This window comes from Hylobates moloch, unplaced genomic scaffold (assembly GCF_009828535.3).
Source record: "Hylobates moloch isolate HMO894 unplaced genomic scaffold, HMol_V3 SCAFFOLD_10, whole genome shotgun sequence".
Taxonomy (NCBI): Eukaryota; Metazoa; Chordata; class Mammalia; order Primates; family Hylobatidae; genus Hylobates; species Hylobates moloch.
The window spans coordinates 72,378,291-72,391,895 of NW_026652285.1; the positions used below are offsets into that span (position 1 = coordinate 72,378,291).

Genomic DNA, 13,605 nt, shown 5'->3' on the forward strand with positions numbered 1-13,605 from the left:
ATTTTTCTCCCCTGCTCATTTAGAAATGTGGTCTCTTATAAAACAAAATCTTTCATTTATTCCAACCTGAACTAATCCAAAAAGTGAAGAATTATGCATTGGCTAAATTACTTCTTCAAAGGAATGCCTAATTTTTTCTTCCTTAGCAAGTGACAGGATTGCATTTAAGTGATATCAATGGTATCATGTCCAATTCAGTCCCAAAATGTTTTTGTATATCCCTACATACTTATGCTGTACTCCTTTATATTTATGCTATAATGCCATCATTTGGAGTAGGAATGGAGAAGGTATTTGAGAAAAATGAGTTAGCTTGTTCTCTAATCTATGGAGCTCTTAATACTACCTCTGCAAGGCCAAGTAAATGACTTTAAATTCCACTAAATTTCATAGAAATTGAGCAAATTTAATAACGATAAATGTTACACACAATTTTATAAAAAAAGTATAAACTTCTTTATGAATCCATTCTCTATGTACAAATTCAGTGCATTGCTGTTGTCCAAAAGCATGTATAATTTTTTAAAAATGTTTTTACAATGTGGTAGGTACTAAGAGCATTTGTAAGCATCATCTATACAGTATATCTTTGTGAAAGCCCTGAATAAAGGTTAGTTGACAGTAATGCCAAGAGTATGTGAATAGGCATTTCTAACTTATGGATTATATACTTAGTCCATCTCTATAAACCCATGGTCCCTTTTCTATAGTCATTCAAAGCCCAGCTAACCAATTTGAAATAACTTCAAAAAATACTCCAAAAGAACTAAATGCGTATACAAAAGACACTAGATGGATGAACCTGGTTATCTCATTGGGCCCTTCAAACCCTGAGGTCCATACTGTTTATTACCATTACAAATATTTCATTAAGTTCTTTCTGATCAGTGCTGGCTTGAAAATTCTATGATTTTACTCACTTGTGTAATCCACGGTGAAGATCAGCAAAATTCTCAATACTACTGACTAAGAATTTGGAATTATGGTTATCTAAAGTACTTGCTTTGCTTGATCTAAGCTAGAAATATTTAAAATTTCAAACAATTATTCGTGATTACAGAAATTTCTCAGATTTCATGCAGTTCTTCTAGAGCTCTATCTGTGGAAGTATAATTGTGAGTACATTTATACTTCAGCAGAATTACTCATAGGAAATGGTAAGGTCAGCCAAACACAATGGCTCACATCTGTATTCCTAGCACTCTGGGAGACCAAGGCCAGAGGATCAGTTGAGCCCAGGAGTTTGAGACCAGCCTCAGCAACATAGTGAGACCCTGTCTGTACAAAAAAAAAAAAGAAAAAAATTTAAATTAGCAGTCATGTTGGTTCACAGCTGTGGTTCCAGCTACTTGGGAGGCTGAGAGGGAGGATTGCTTGAGCCTAGGAGGTCGAGGCTGCAGTAAGCTGTAATCACACCACTGCCCTCCAGCTTGGGTGACAGAGCAAGATTCTGTCTCAAAAAAAAAATAATAAATAAAAAAGAAAATGGTAAGATCAGATTTGATATCCTTGCAAAAGAAGTTCAAAGTTTAGGTTTAAATAGGTTTGTGTTTGGGGTTTTGATCAGAACATACTTTCTATGACCTATAAACAAAATTGTTGCCCTTGAGGTTAGATTAGAATATTTTGTTGCTTTGTAACTCCTTATAATCCTTATTATTCACTCAACAAATATTTGTGCAAAAGCCACTGTGCTAAGTTATGGAAATACAACCATGACAGGGACTATCCTGCCCTCAAAGAAGTTCATAGTTTAATGGGGACAACAGACAAGCTAAATGGATAATGAAAATATAGTATTCCTGTGTTAAATGCTAGAAAAGGAGTAAGCCTAGGTATATCATAGGAAAATGTAAGAGGGGCATCTAAGCCATCCTGGGGTGTTGTGGTCAAGAATGGCTTCCTTCAATAGATAGCAACTATGCTAAGTGGAGAGGAGAAAAGAGATGGGAAGCCCATTCCCAAGGAGTATTCCCTCCATTCCCTTGGAGTATTCTCAAGGAGGGAAAGAATATGTACAGTCACGTGCCACATAATGACATTTTGTTTAACTTCAGACCACATATACAATGGTGGTCCCATGAGCCATCACACCCAGCCTATTTTTTATCTTTCGTAGAATATTTTTACTGTACTTTTTCTATGTTTAAGTATGTTTAGACACATGAATACTTACCATTGTGTTTTATTTACCTAGAGTATTCAATACAGTAATATACTGTACAGGTTTGAAGTCTAGGAGCAACAGGTTATACCATATAGCCTAGGTGTATAATAAGTTATAACATCTAGGTTTGTGTATACTATGATGTTCACACTATGACAAAATCACCTAATGATACATTTTGCAGAACATATTCCCATTGTTAGGCAACATACGACTATAGCTCAATATGTATGGATTATTGACTGAGGTAGAAAACATGGAGAGATGATATTGGACAAGTAAAGTGGGATCAGACTATGAAGTGTCTGTCCTACATGGAGGACAATAAATAAATTTGAATATTTACTGAAGAGTTAGATTTAAAACTTGAATATTGATTAAGTTGGACTAAATGAAAGGGATTTGCAACTAACTCACCACTGCCCTTCTGATCACCAAATTCATATACCTTTCCTACTTCCTCATACCTCTTGACAAAATTGGTACATTTTGCCTTCTTTATAATTTTCTCCATGCATCTCTTTCTTTTCTCTGATGTATATCAGGTATAACATTGGCAAAAGCATTGGACTGATACAAATCAGAAGACCTAGATTCATGACTTAGGCTCTGCTTCTTTCTAACAGAGTGATTTTAGGCAAGTTTTAAGTTTAAATACTCTGGACTTCCGTTTCCTATTTTTTAAATTTGTGGCAATACTTAGGTTCTTACAGGAGTTAAATAAATTAATAGATTTGAAAGGACTTTGTAAAACCTTTGATTATGTTAAGGGACTCATAGGTGGGAATTGAACAATGAGAACTCATGGACACAGGAAGGGGAACATCACATTCCGGGTACTGTTGTGGGGTGGGGGGTGGGGGGGGCGGGGACAGCATTAGGAGATATACCTAATGCTAAATGACGAGCTAATGGGTGCAGGAAAACAACATGGCACATGGATACATATGTAACAAACCTGCACATTGTGCACATGTACCCTAAAACCTAAAGTATAATAAAAAAAAATAAAAATAATAAAATAAAAAAATAAAGAGCCCTGACTTAGATCACAGAATGATAAGGCCCTTGAGCATGTAAAAAAAAAAATGTATTCAAGCAGATTGAAGTTAAAATTAAGAAATGTCAACCAAAACACTTAGGTACCAGTTCTAAGAGTAACATTGGACCCTTACTTATGAATCTTAGCCCTTTTTATCCCATAATTATTCATGAACAAATTTACCCCATTATTCTGTGAGCTTCTAGAATACAGAATCCTATCAAATTTATCTTTATATCTTCCTACAATGCCTTGCATAAAATAGGTGCTAAATAAATACCTTCAAGGAATGAAACAATGAATTCTTGTAGTGTCAGAATTCGTTCTGGATACAGTTTAATATCTAACATCCTTGGATCATTTTGTTTTCTATTTTTCAGTTTTGCAGAGATGTTTAAAAATACCACTACTTCTCTAAAATCTTTTATTGTTCCAACTTTGGAGTCTATTAATGAGATATAGCATTTAACTCAGCGAGAAAGGACAGAAGCTTGGTACTGATCTCATCTACTTGGACAAGGAAAGCTCTAAGAGAAGCTGGTTACAGAGGTTCAGCAGGAGGGGACATTGAGCTGCATAAAGATTATAGTTTACCTGTAATCAAGGGCAGCTATTGTTAGCACAAGATTTAAAAATAAGTAGATAGAGAGTCAGATAATACTTGTGAGTCCACTACAGGTAGGCAGTGGGCAACTTGAAACTCTGTCCAAGAGTAGGAGGGTTCCAATCACCAGCCAGAATAGAGCTTAAGATTGAGTGGCTATTCCACCCAGTGAGTCAGATTATTAGTTCAATAGAGTGAATTGGCCACTTGGGGGAAAATATGAAAGCCCGGTGATAATCACTAGATTTGAAAGCACTAGATACCAAGTCCCAGGTTATAATAGTTGGATGGATGGCTCAAGGTGTGTGCTTTCTTAGTGGTCAGTGCAGGGCTACCATTGTCTTAGATTAACTTAGTTAGAAGGATGAAGATGATTGAGATGGCCTAAGTATTTCTCACATCATCAAGATTGACACAGCAGTACTTAACCATCTAGAAAGCCTTTTAAAGTAGCAATGGCTTTTGAAAATGGTGTAGTAGCTCCTATTGGATCAGCCCTCCAGTAGATAACATTTATAAACTCTGAACAAAATATAAAAACAACTATCTGGAGGAATTGAAGAGTGACCAAGTAGGCAGAAATTGTAGTATAATCAGCCCTTGGAAGACTGTAAGAAGAGGATAGCACTGGGTGAGTTTCCACTTTTATAACAGGGCCTACTCAGTTCTTCAAAGAGGATGAAAACTGAATAGAAATCTGCATTCTTTCTTTTTGAAGAATCAAAGGACAGCATTTGGGGCAATGGCTGTAAGTCAGAAGAGATGTTTCAGGCTGGGCGCAGTGGCTCACACCTGTAATCCCAGCACTTTGGGAGGCCAAGGCAGGTGGATCACTTGAGGTAGGGAGTTCGAGACTCGCCTGGCCAACATGGTGAAACCCTGTCTCTACTAAAAATACAAAAAATTAGCTGGGCGTGCTGGTGCACGCCTGTAATCCCAGCTACTCAGGAGGCTGAGACAGGAGAATCGCTTGAACCCGGGAGGCAGAGGTTGCAGTGAGCCAAGATCGTGCCATTGCACTCCAGCCTGGGTAACAGAGTGAGACTTCATTCCAGAACAGAGATGTTCCAGAACAGAGAAATTCATATAAGGGAAGGCCTAACCTCTACATATAAACTGCCAAAATCTCTGACTAACCCCTAACCTAAACATAGATGGGGAAAAATTCAGGCAGCCAAGCTAAGGCTAAAATAACTCATCAGTGATTTAGCTGCTGCCTGCCTATGCAGGAAAAAACATAATTTAGAGTTTGGGTTCAGCCAAGGTATCTGCCTGCTAAAACAAAAAATGAATAGTCTTCAGCATAACATAACAGAATCCAGAATCTTTACAACACATCATTTTCAGTGTCTGAGGTATTCTCAAATATTGCTAGACATGAGGACAAACAGTAAAATGTGTTCCATACTCACGAAAAAAAGTAACAATGGAGAACAACCATCTTTGTTGTTCCAGATTTTAATGAGCAGACAAGGAATTTAAAGCAGGTCTTTTAACTCTGCTTAAGGATGCAAAGAAAAATATGTTCATAATGAATAAACAGATAGGATGTCTTGCAGAAAAATAGAAACTCTATAAAAAGAACTAATGGAAATTCTAGAACTGAAAAATACAATATCTAAAGATTCACTAGAAGGGCTTATCAGCAGATTGGAGATAAAGAAGACTCAGTGAACTTGAAGATAAATCAATAGAAATTAACCAATATTTAAAAAAAAAAAAAAAAGCAAATATACTAAGAAAAAAGTGAGTCTCAGTGATTTGTAGGACAATATTGAAAGACCAAACTGTTTGTAATTACAAAGATAGGAGAGAGAGAGAATGGGGCAGAAAAATAATTAAGAAAATGATGGCCAAAAATTGCCCAAACTTGGTGAAAGACATACATTTAAATATTCAAGAAACGTAATGAACTCCAATAAGATAAATACAAAGAAAATCTTGGCTGGGCGTGGTAGCTTATGCCTGTAATCCCACACTTTGGGAGGCCGAGGCAGTCGGACCACCTGAGGTCAGGAGTTGGAGATCAGCCTGGCTAACATGGTGAAATCCCATCTCTACTAAAAATACAAAATTAGCTGTGCATGGTGGTGCGTGCCTGTAATCCCAGCTACTCAGGAGGCTGTGGCAGGAGAATCGCTTGAACCCAGGAGGAGGAGGTTGCAGTGAGCCAGAATTGCGCCACTGCACTCCAGCCTGGGCAACAGAGTGAGATGCTGTCTCCAAAAAAAAGAAAATCTCACCTGAAAATACCATAATCAAATTGCTGAAAACCAAAGATGAAGAGAAACTCTTAAAAGCAGCGAAAGGGCTAAACTGAGCTGGTTGCCTTCTGTTACTGTGGGAGAACTCACTTCATCCCAACTTCTTCATACTTTCACTTCTGGAGCTCATATTCCTCTGACATCTTCCAGAAAAAGAGTCTTAAAGCCTTAGGCCTTTTTACAGTCCAGCTCTTAAATTTTTTCCTCCCCTTTTTCAATAATAACCTGAGTGTGCATCCAGCTTTTCCCCAAAGCCTGCCTTGCTCTGAAGCATCCAACTGTAAGACTCTTCACCAATGTCTGTGATTTGTGGGCCTGAAACAAACTATCCATCCTTGCATATAGCTTCTGCTGAGATGCCTCACACAGAGTCTGGACAGCCCTAATTCTTTCACCAGTCCCAAAGGCAGACAACTCACTTCTGCAGAGAAGAGCACTGCAAAAAAGGAAGACAAAGTCCTGGTCAAGAAACAGACGACCAGAACTGTGTTCTCTTCCACCCAGCTGTGTGTACTCAGTGATAGATTTCAGAGACAGAAATACCTCAGCCTCCAGCAGATGCAAGAACTTTACAGCATCCTGAATCTTAGCTACAAACAGGTTAAGACTTGGTTCCAGAACCAGAGAATAAAATATAAGAGGTGGCAGAAAAACAGCTGCCCAAAGAATAGCAATGGTATGATTCCAAAGGCCTGAGCACCTACCTACCCCAGCCTCTATTCTCCCTGTCCCCAAGGATGCTTGGCGAACACATCTGGGAACCTTTCAATGCGGAGCAACCAGACCTGTAGCAGTTCAGCCTGGGGCAACCAGACCTGGAACATCCAGTCCTAGAACAGCCATTCCTGAACACTCAGACCTGGTGCACCCAATCCTGGAACAATCAGGCCTGGAACAATCCCTTCCATAGCTATGGAGAGGAATCTCTGCAAGTCCTGCATGCAGTTCCAGCAAAATTCTTCTCTCAGTGACTTGGAGGCTCCTTGGAAACTGCTGAAGAAAGCTACAATGGAATACAGCAGACCACTAGGTATTTTAGTACTCCACAAACCATAGATTTATTCCCAAACTATTCCAAGAACATGCAGCCTGAAGATATGTAAAGATGAGTGAAACTGATATTACTCAATTTCAGTCTGGGCACTGGCTGAATCCTTCCTCTCTCCTCCTGCCTCCCTCATAGGATTTTTCTTGTTTGGAAGCCGCATGTTCTGCCTTCATATCTTTGTTTCCTTTATGCCTATCAAGTCGATTTTGTGGAGGGTGGGGTATGATTGGAGCCAAATCAGAGAGGTTTCTTTTTTTCCTATGGGATCTTTCTGGAGAAAAAAGCTTTTAATAACCTTGGCTGCTAAGGACAACATGATAGAAGCTCTCTCTGGCTATAGATAAGTAGATATAATACTAGTTTGAATATCTTTAGGATTTAGAACCTAGCCTCAAGAATAGGAAGTAAAAGTACAAATTGATGTGGTGAAGGTATATTCCTATTTTCTGGGATTGGGAGGCTTTGCTTATTTTTATTTTTATTTATTTATTTAGGGATGGAGTCTCGCACTGCTGCCTGGGCTAGAGTGCAGTGGCGTGATCTTGGCTCACTGCAACCTCCACCTCCTGGGTTGATGCGATTCTCCTGCCTCAGCCTCCCAAGTAGCTAGGATTACAGGTACACACCACCATACCCAGCTATTTTTTTGTATTTTTAGTAGAGACTGGGTTTCAGTATGTTGGCCAGACTGGTCTTGAACTCCTGAACTTGTGATCCGCCCACCTCAGCCTCCTAAAGTGCTAGGATTACAGGCATGAGCCACTGTGCCTGGCCTTACTTATTGTTAAAAACCCAATTATTAAGGTGAAGGATTAAGCTGTAACTTCACTGATTTCACCCCTTTGGCTCTGTGTTTTACTATAGCCCCTAATTGGTTGATTATGCTAATATTTATAGACAGTGGTCTTGTATTTGCTGCATCACAATGACATCAGTACTAGTTTGCCTGGTTTAAGTAAAAATGAATAAAACAACCATATCACCTTTCAAAAAAAAAAGCAGCCAAAGAAAAAGACATGATGATCCCCTAACCAAGGGAAACCATGAGGCACTGTGCCATGAGGAATGGTGCATTCCGGTCCAGATACTACGCTTTTACCACAATCTTTGCAACCCACAGATCAGGAGATTCCCTTGGTTGCCTATACCACCAGGGCCCTGGGTTTCAAGCAAAAAACTGGGCGGCCATTTGGGCAGACACCAACCTACCTGTGGGAGATTTTCTTCTTACCCCAGTGGTGCCTGGGAATGTCAGCGAGAGAGCACCATTCACCCCCCTGGAAAGGGGGCTGAAGCCAGGGAGCCAAGTGGTCTAGCTCAGCAGATCCCACTCCCACGGAGCCCAGCAAGCTAAGATCCACTGACTCAAAATTCTCGCTGCCAGCACAGCAGTCTGAAGTCGACCTGGGACACTCTAGCTTGGTGGGGGGAGGGGCGTGCCCCATTACTGAGGCTTCAGTAGGCAGTTTTCTCCTCACAGTGTAAACAAAGCCACCAGGAAGTTCAAACTGGGTGGAGCTCACCACAGTGCAGCAAAGCTACTGTAGCCAGACTGCCTCTCTAGATTCCTCCTCTCTGGGCAGGGCATCTCTGAAAGAAAGGCAGAAGCCCCAGTCAGGGGCTTATAGATAAAACTCCCATCTGCCTGGGACAGAGCACCTGGGGGAAGGGGCGGCTGTGGGTGCATCTTCAGCAGACTTAAATGTTCCTGCCTGCTGGCTCTGAAGAGAGCAGCAGATCTCCCAACACAGCGCTCGAGCTCTGCTAGGGGAAAGACTGCCTCTTCAAGTGGGTCCCTGATTCCTGTGCCTCCTGACTGGGAGACACCTCCCAGCAGGGGCCGACAGACACCTCATACAGGACAGCTCTGGCTCGCATCTGGCAGGTGCCCCTCTGGAACGAAGCTTCCAGAGGAAGGAACAGGCAGCAATCTTTGCTGTTCTGCAGCCTCTGCTGCAGATACCCAGGCAAACAGGGTCTGGAGTGGACCTCCATCAAACTCCAGCAGACCTGTAGAATAGGGGCCTGACTATTAGAAGGAAAACTAACAAAAATAAAAGAATAACATCAACATTAACAAAAAGGACGTGCACACTGAAACCCCATCCAAAGGTCACCAACATAGAAGACCAAAGTTAGATAAATCCACGAAGATGAGGAAAAACCAATGCAAAAAGGCTGAAAATTCCAAAAACCAGAACATCTCTTCTTCTGCAAAGGATCACAACTCCTCACCAGCAAGGGAACAAAACTGGACAGAGAATGAGTTTGATCAATTGACAGAAGTAGGCTTCAGAAGGTGGGCAATAATAAACTCCTCTGAGCTTGTTCTGTAAAGGAGCATGTTCTAACCCAATGCAAGAAAGCTAAGAACCTTGAAAAAAGATTAAAGGAATTGCTAACTAGAATAACCAGTTTAGAGAAGAACATAAATAACCTGATGGAGCTAAAAAAACACAGCAGGAGAACTTTGTGAAGCATACACAAGTATCAATAGCTGAATCGATCAACTGGAAGAAAGAATATCAGAGATTGAAGATCAACTTAATGAAATAAAGTGTGAAGACAAGATTAGAGAAAAAAAGAATGAAAAGGAATGAACAAAGACTCCAAGAAATATAGGACTATGGGAAAAGACCAAATCTGTGTTTGATTGGTGTACCTGAAAGTGATGGAGAGAATGGAACCAAGTGGGAAAACACTCTTCAGGATATTATCCAGGAAAACTTCCCCCACCTAGCAAGAGACCAACATTCAAATTCAGGAAATACTGAGAACACCACTAGGATACTCTCAAGAAGAGAAACTCCAAGAAACATAATCGTCAGATTCACCAAGAGTGAAACGAAGGGAAAAATGTTAAGGGTAGCCAGAGAGAAAGGTCGGTTTACCCACAAAGGGAAGCCCATCAGACTAACGGTGGATCTCTCTACAGAAACCCTACAAGCCAGAAGAGAGTGAGGGTCAATATTCAACATTCATAAAGAAAAGAATTTTCAACCCAGAATTTCATGTCCAGCCAAACTAAGCTTCATAAGCAAAGGAGAAATAAAATCCTTTACAGACAAGCAAATGCAGAGAGATTTTGTCACCACCAGGCCTGGCTTACAAGAGTTCCTGAAGGAGGCACTAAATATGGAAAGGAAAAACTGGTTGCAGCCACTGCAAAAACATACCAAATTGTAAAGACTATCAACACTGTGAAGAAACTGCATCAACGAATAGGTAAAATAACCAGGTAGCATCACAATGACAGGATCAAATTCGCACATAACAATATTAACCTTAAATGTAAATGGACTAAATGCCCCAATTAAAAGACACAGACTGGCAAATTGGATAAAGGGTCAAGACCCATTTGTGTGCTGTAATTCAGGAGACCCATCTCATGTGCAAAGACACACATAGGCTCAAAATAAAGGGATGGAGGAATATTTACCAAGCAAATGGAAAGCAAAAAAAAAAAAAAAAAAAAAAAACAGGGGTTGCAATCCTAGTCTCTGATAAAACAGACTTTAATCCAACAAAGATCAAACAAGACAAACAAGGGCATTACATAATGGTAAAGGAATCAACGCAACAAGAAGAGCTAAATATCCTAAACATATATGCACCCAATACGGGACCACCCAGATTCATAAAGCAAGTTCTCAGAGATCTACAAAGAGACTTAGGCTCCCACACAATAATAATGGGAGACTTTAACACCCCACTGTCAATATTAGAAAGATTAATGCAACAGAAAATTAACAAGAATATTCAGGACTTGAACTCAGCTCTGGACCAAGGAGACCTAATAAACATCTACAGAACTCTCCACCCCATATCAACAGAGTATACATTCTTCTCAGTACCACATTGCACTTACTCTAAAATTGACCGTATAATTGGAAGTAAACACTCCTCAGCAAATGCAAAAGAATGGAAATCATAACAGTCTCTCAGACCACAGTGCAATCAAATTGGAACTCAGGATTAAGAAACTCCCTCAAAACCACACAACTACATGGAAACTGAACAACCTGCTCCTGAATGACTACTGGATAAATAATGAAATTAAGGTAGAAATAAATAATTTCCTTGAAACCAATGACAGCAAAGACACAATGTACCAGAATCTCTGGGACACAGCCAAAGCAGTGTTTAGAGGGAAATTAATAGCACTAAATGCCCACAGGAGAAACTGGGAAAGATCTAAAATTGACACCCTAACATCACAATTAACAGAACTAGAGAAGCAAGAGCAAACAAATTCAGAAGCTAGCAAAGACAAGAAATAACTAAGATCAGAGCAGAACTAAAGGAGATAGAGACACAAAAAGCCCTTCAAGAAATCAATGAATCCAGGAGCTGTTTTTTTTTAAATATTAACAGCAGACTGCCACCCAGACTAAAAGAAAAAAGAATAAAATAGACAGATAAAAAATGATAAAGGGGATATAACCACTGATCCCACAGAAATACAGACTACCATCAGAGAATACTAGAAACACCTCTATGCAAATAAACTAGAAAATCTAGAAGAAATTGGTAAATTCCTGGACACATACACCCTCCTAAGACTAAACCAAGAAGAAGTCAAATCCCTGAATAGACCAATAACAAGTTCTGAAATTGAGGCAGTAATTAATAGCCTAGCAACCTCCAAAAGCCCAGGGCCAGATAGATTCACAGTCGAATTTTACCAGAGGTACAAAAAGGAGCTGGTACAATTCCTTCTGCAACTATTCCAATCAATAGAAAAAGACGGACTCCTCCCTAACTCATTTTATGAGGCCAGCATCACCCTGACACCAAAACCTGGCAGAGACACAACAAAAAAAGAAAATTTCAGGCCAATATCCCTGATGAACATTGATGCGAAAATCCTCAATAAAATACTGGCAAACCGAATCCAGCAGCACATCAAAAAGCTTATCCACCATGATCAAGTCAGCTTCACCCCTGGGATGCAAGGCTGGTTCAACATACACAAATCAATAAACATAATCCATCACATAAACAGAACTAATGACAAAAACCACATGATTATCTCAATAGATGCAGAAAAGGCCTTCGATAAAATTCAACAGCCCTTCATGCTAAAAACTCTCAAAAAACTAGGTATTGATGGAATGTATCTCAAAATAATAAGACCTACTTATGACAAACCCACAGCCAATATCATACTGAATGGGCAAAAGCTGGAAGCATTCCCTTTGAAAACTGGCACATGACAAGGATGCCCTCTCTCACCACTCCTGTATTGGAAGTTCTGGCCAGGGCAATCAGGCAAAAGAAAGAAAGTGTATTCAAATAGGAAGAGAGGAAGCCAAATTGTTTCTGTTTACAGATGACATGATTGTATATTTAGAAAATCGCATCATCTCAACCCAAAATCTCCTTAAGCTGATAAGAAACTTCAGCAAAGTCTCAGGATACAAAATCAATGTGCAAAACTCCCAAGCATTCCTATACACCAATAGTAGACAAACAGCTAAATCATGAGTGAACTATTCACAATTGCTACAAAGAGAATAAAATACCTAGGAATACAACTATCAAGCGATGTGAAAGACCTCTTCAAGGAGAACTACAAACCACTGCTCAAAGAAATAAGAGATGACACAAACAAATAGAAAAACATTCCATACTCATAGATAGGAAGAATCAATATGATGAAAATGGCCATACTGCCCAAAGCAATTTGTAGATTCAGTGCTATCCCCATCAAGCTACAATTGACTTTCTTCACAGAATTAGAAAAAACTACTTTAAATTTCGTATGGAACCAAAAAAGAGCCCATATAGCCAAGACAATCCTAAGCAAAAAGAACAAAGCCGGAGACATCATGCTACCTGACTTCAAACTATACTTCAAGGCTACAGTAACCAAAACAGCATGGTACTGGTACCACAACAGAGATATAGACCAATGGAACAGAAGAGAGGCCTCAGAAATAACCCAACACATCTACAACCATCTAATCTTTGACAAACCTGACAAAAACAAGCAATGGGGAAAGGATTCCCTATTTCATAAATGGTGTTGGGAAAACTGGCTAGCCATATGCAGAAAACTGAAACTGGACCCCTTCCTTACACCTTATACAAAAATTAACTCAAGATGGATTACAGACTTAAACTAAGACCTAAAACCATAAAAACGCTAGAAGAAAACCTAGACAATACCATTCAAGACAGAGGCATGGGCAAAGACTTCATGTCTGAAACACCAAAAGCAATGGCAACAAAAGCCAGAATTGACAAGTGGGATCTAATTAAACTAAAGAGCTTTGGCACAGCAAAAGAAACTATCAGCAGAGTGAACAGGCAACCTACAGAATGGGAGAAAATGTTTGCAATCTATCCATCTGACAAAGGGCTAATATCCAGAATGTACAAGGAACTTAAACTTACAAGAAAAAAACAACCCCATCAAAAAGTGGGCGAAGTATATAAACAGACACTTCTCAAAAATCACTGTCTTCAAAAGATGAC

General features: G+C 39.6%; 1 protein-coding gene and 1 pseudogene across 8 annotated transcripts in view; both read left to right on the top strand.

Annotated features, from left to right (window-relative positions):
• Nucleotides 1-13,605, top strand: part of INVS (inversin) — a 216,004-nt gene that overhangs the window by 71,712 nt on the left and 130,687 nt on the right. The window lies entirely within an intron of this gene.
• LOC116474245 (homeobox protein NANOG-like) lies at nucleotides 4,556-7,180 on the top strand (annotated as a pseudogene).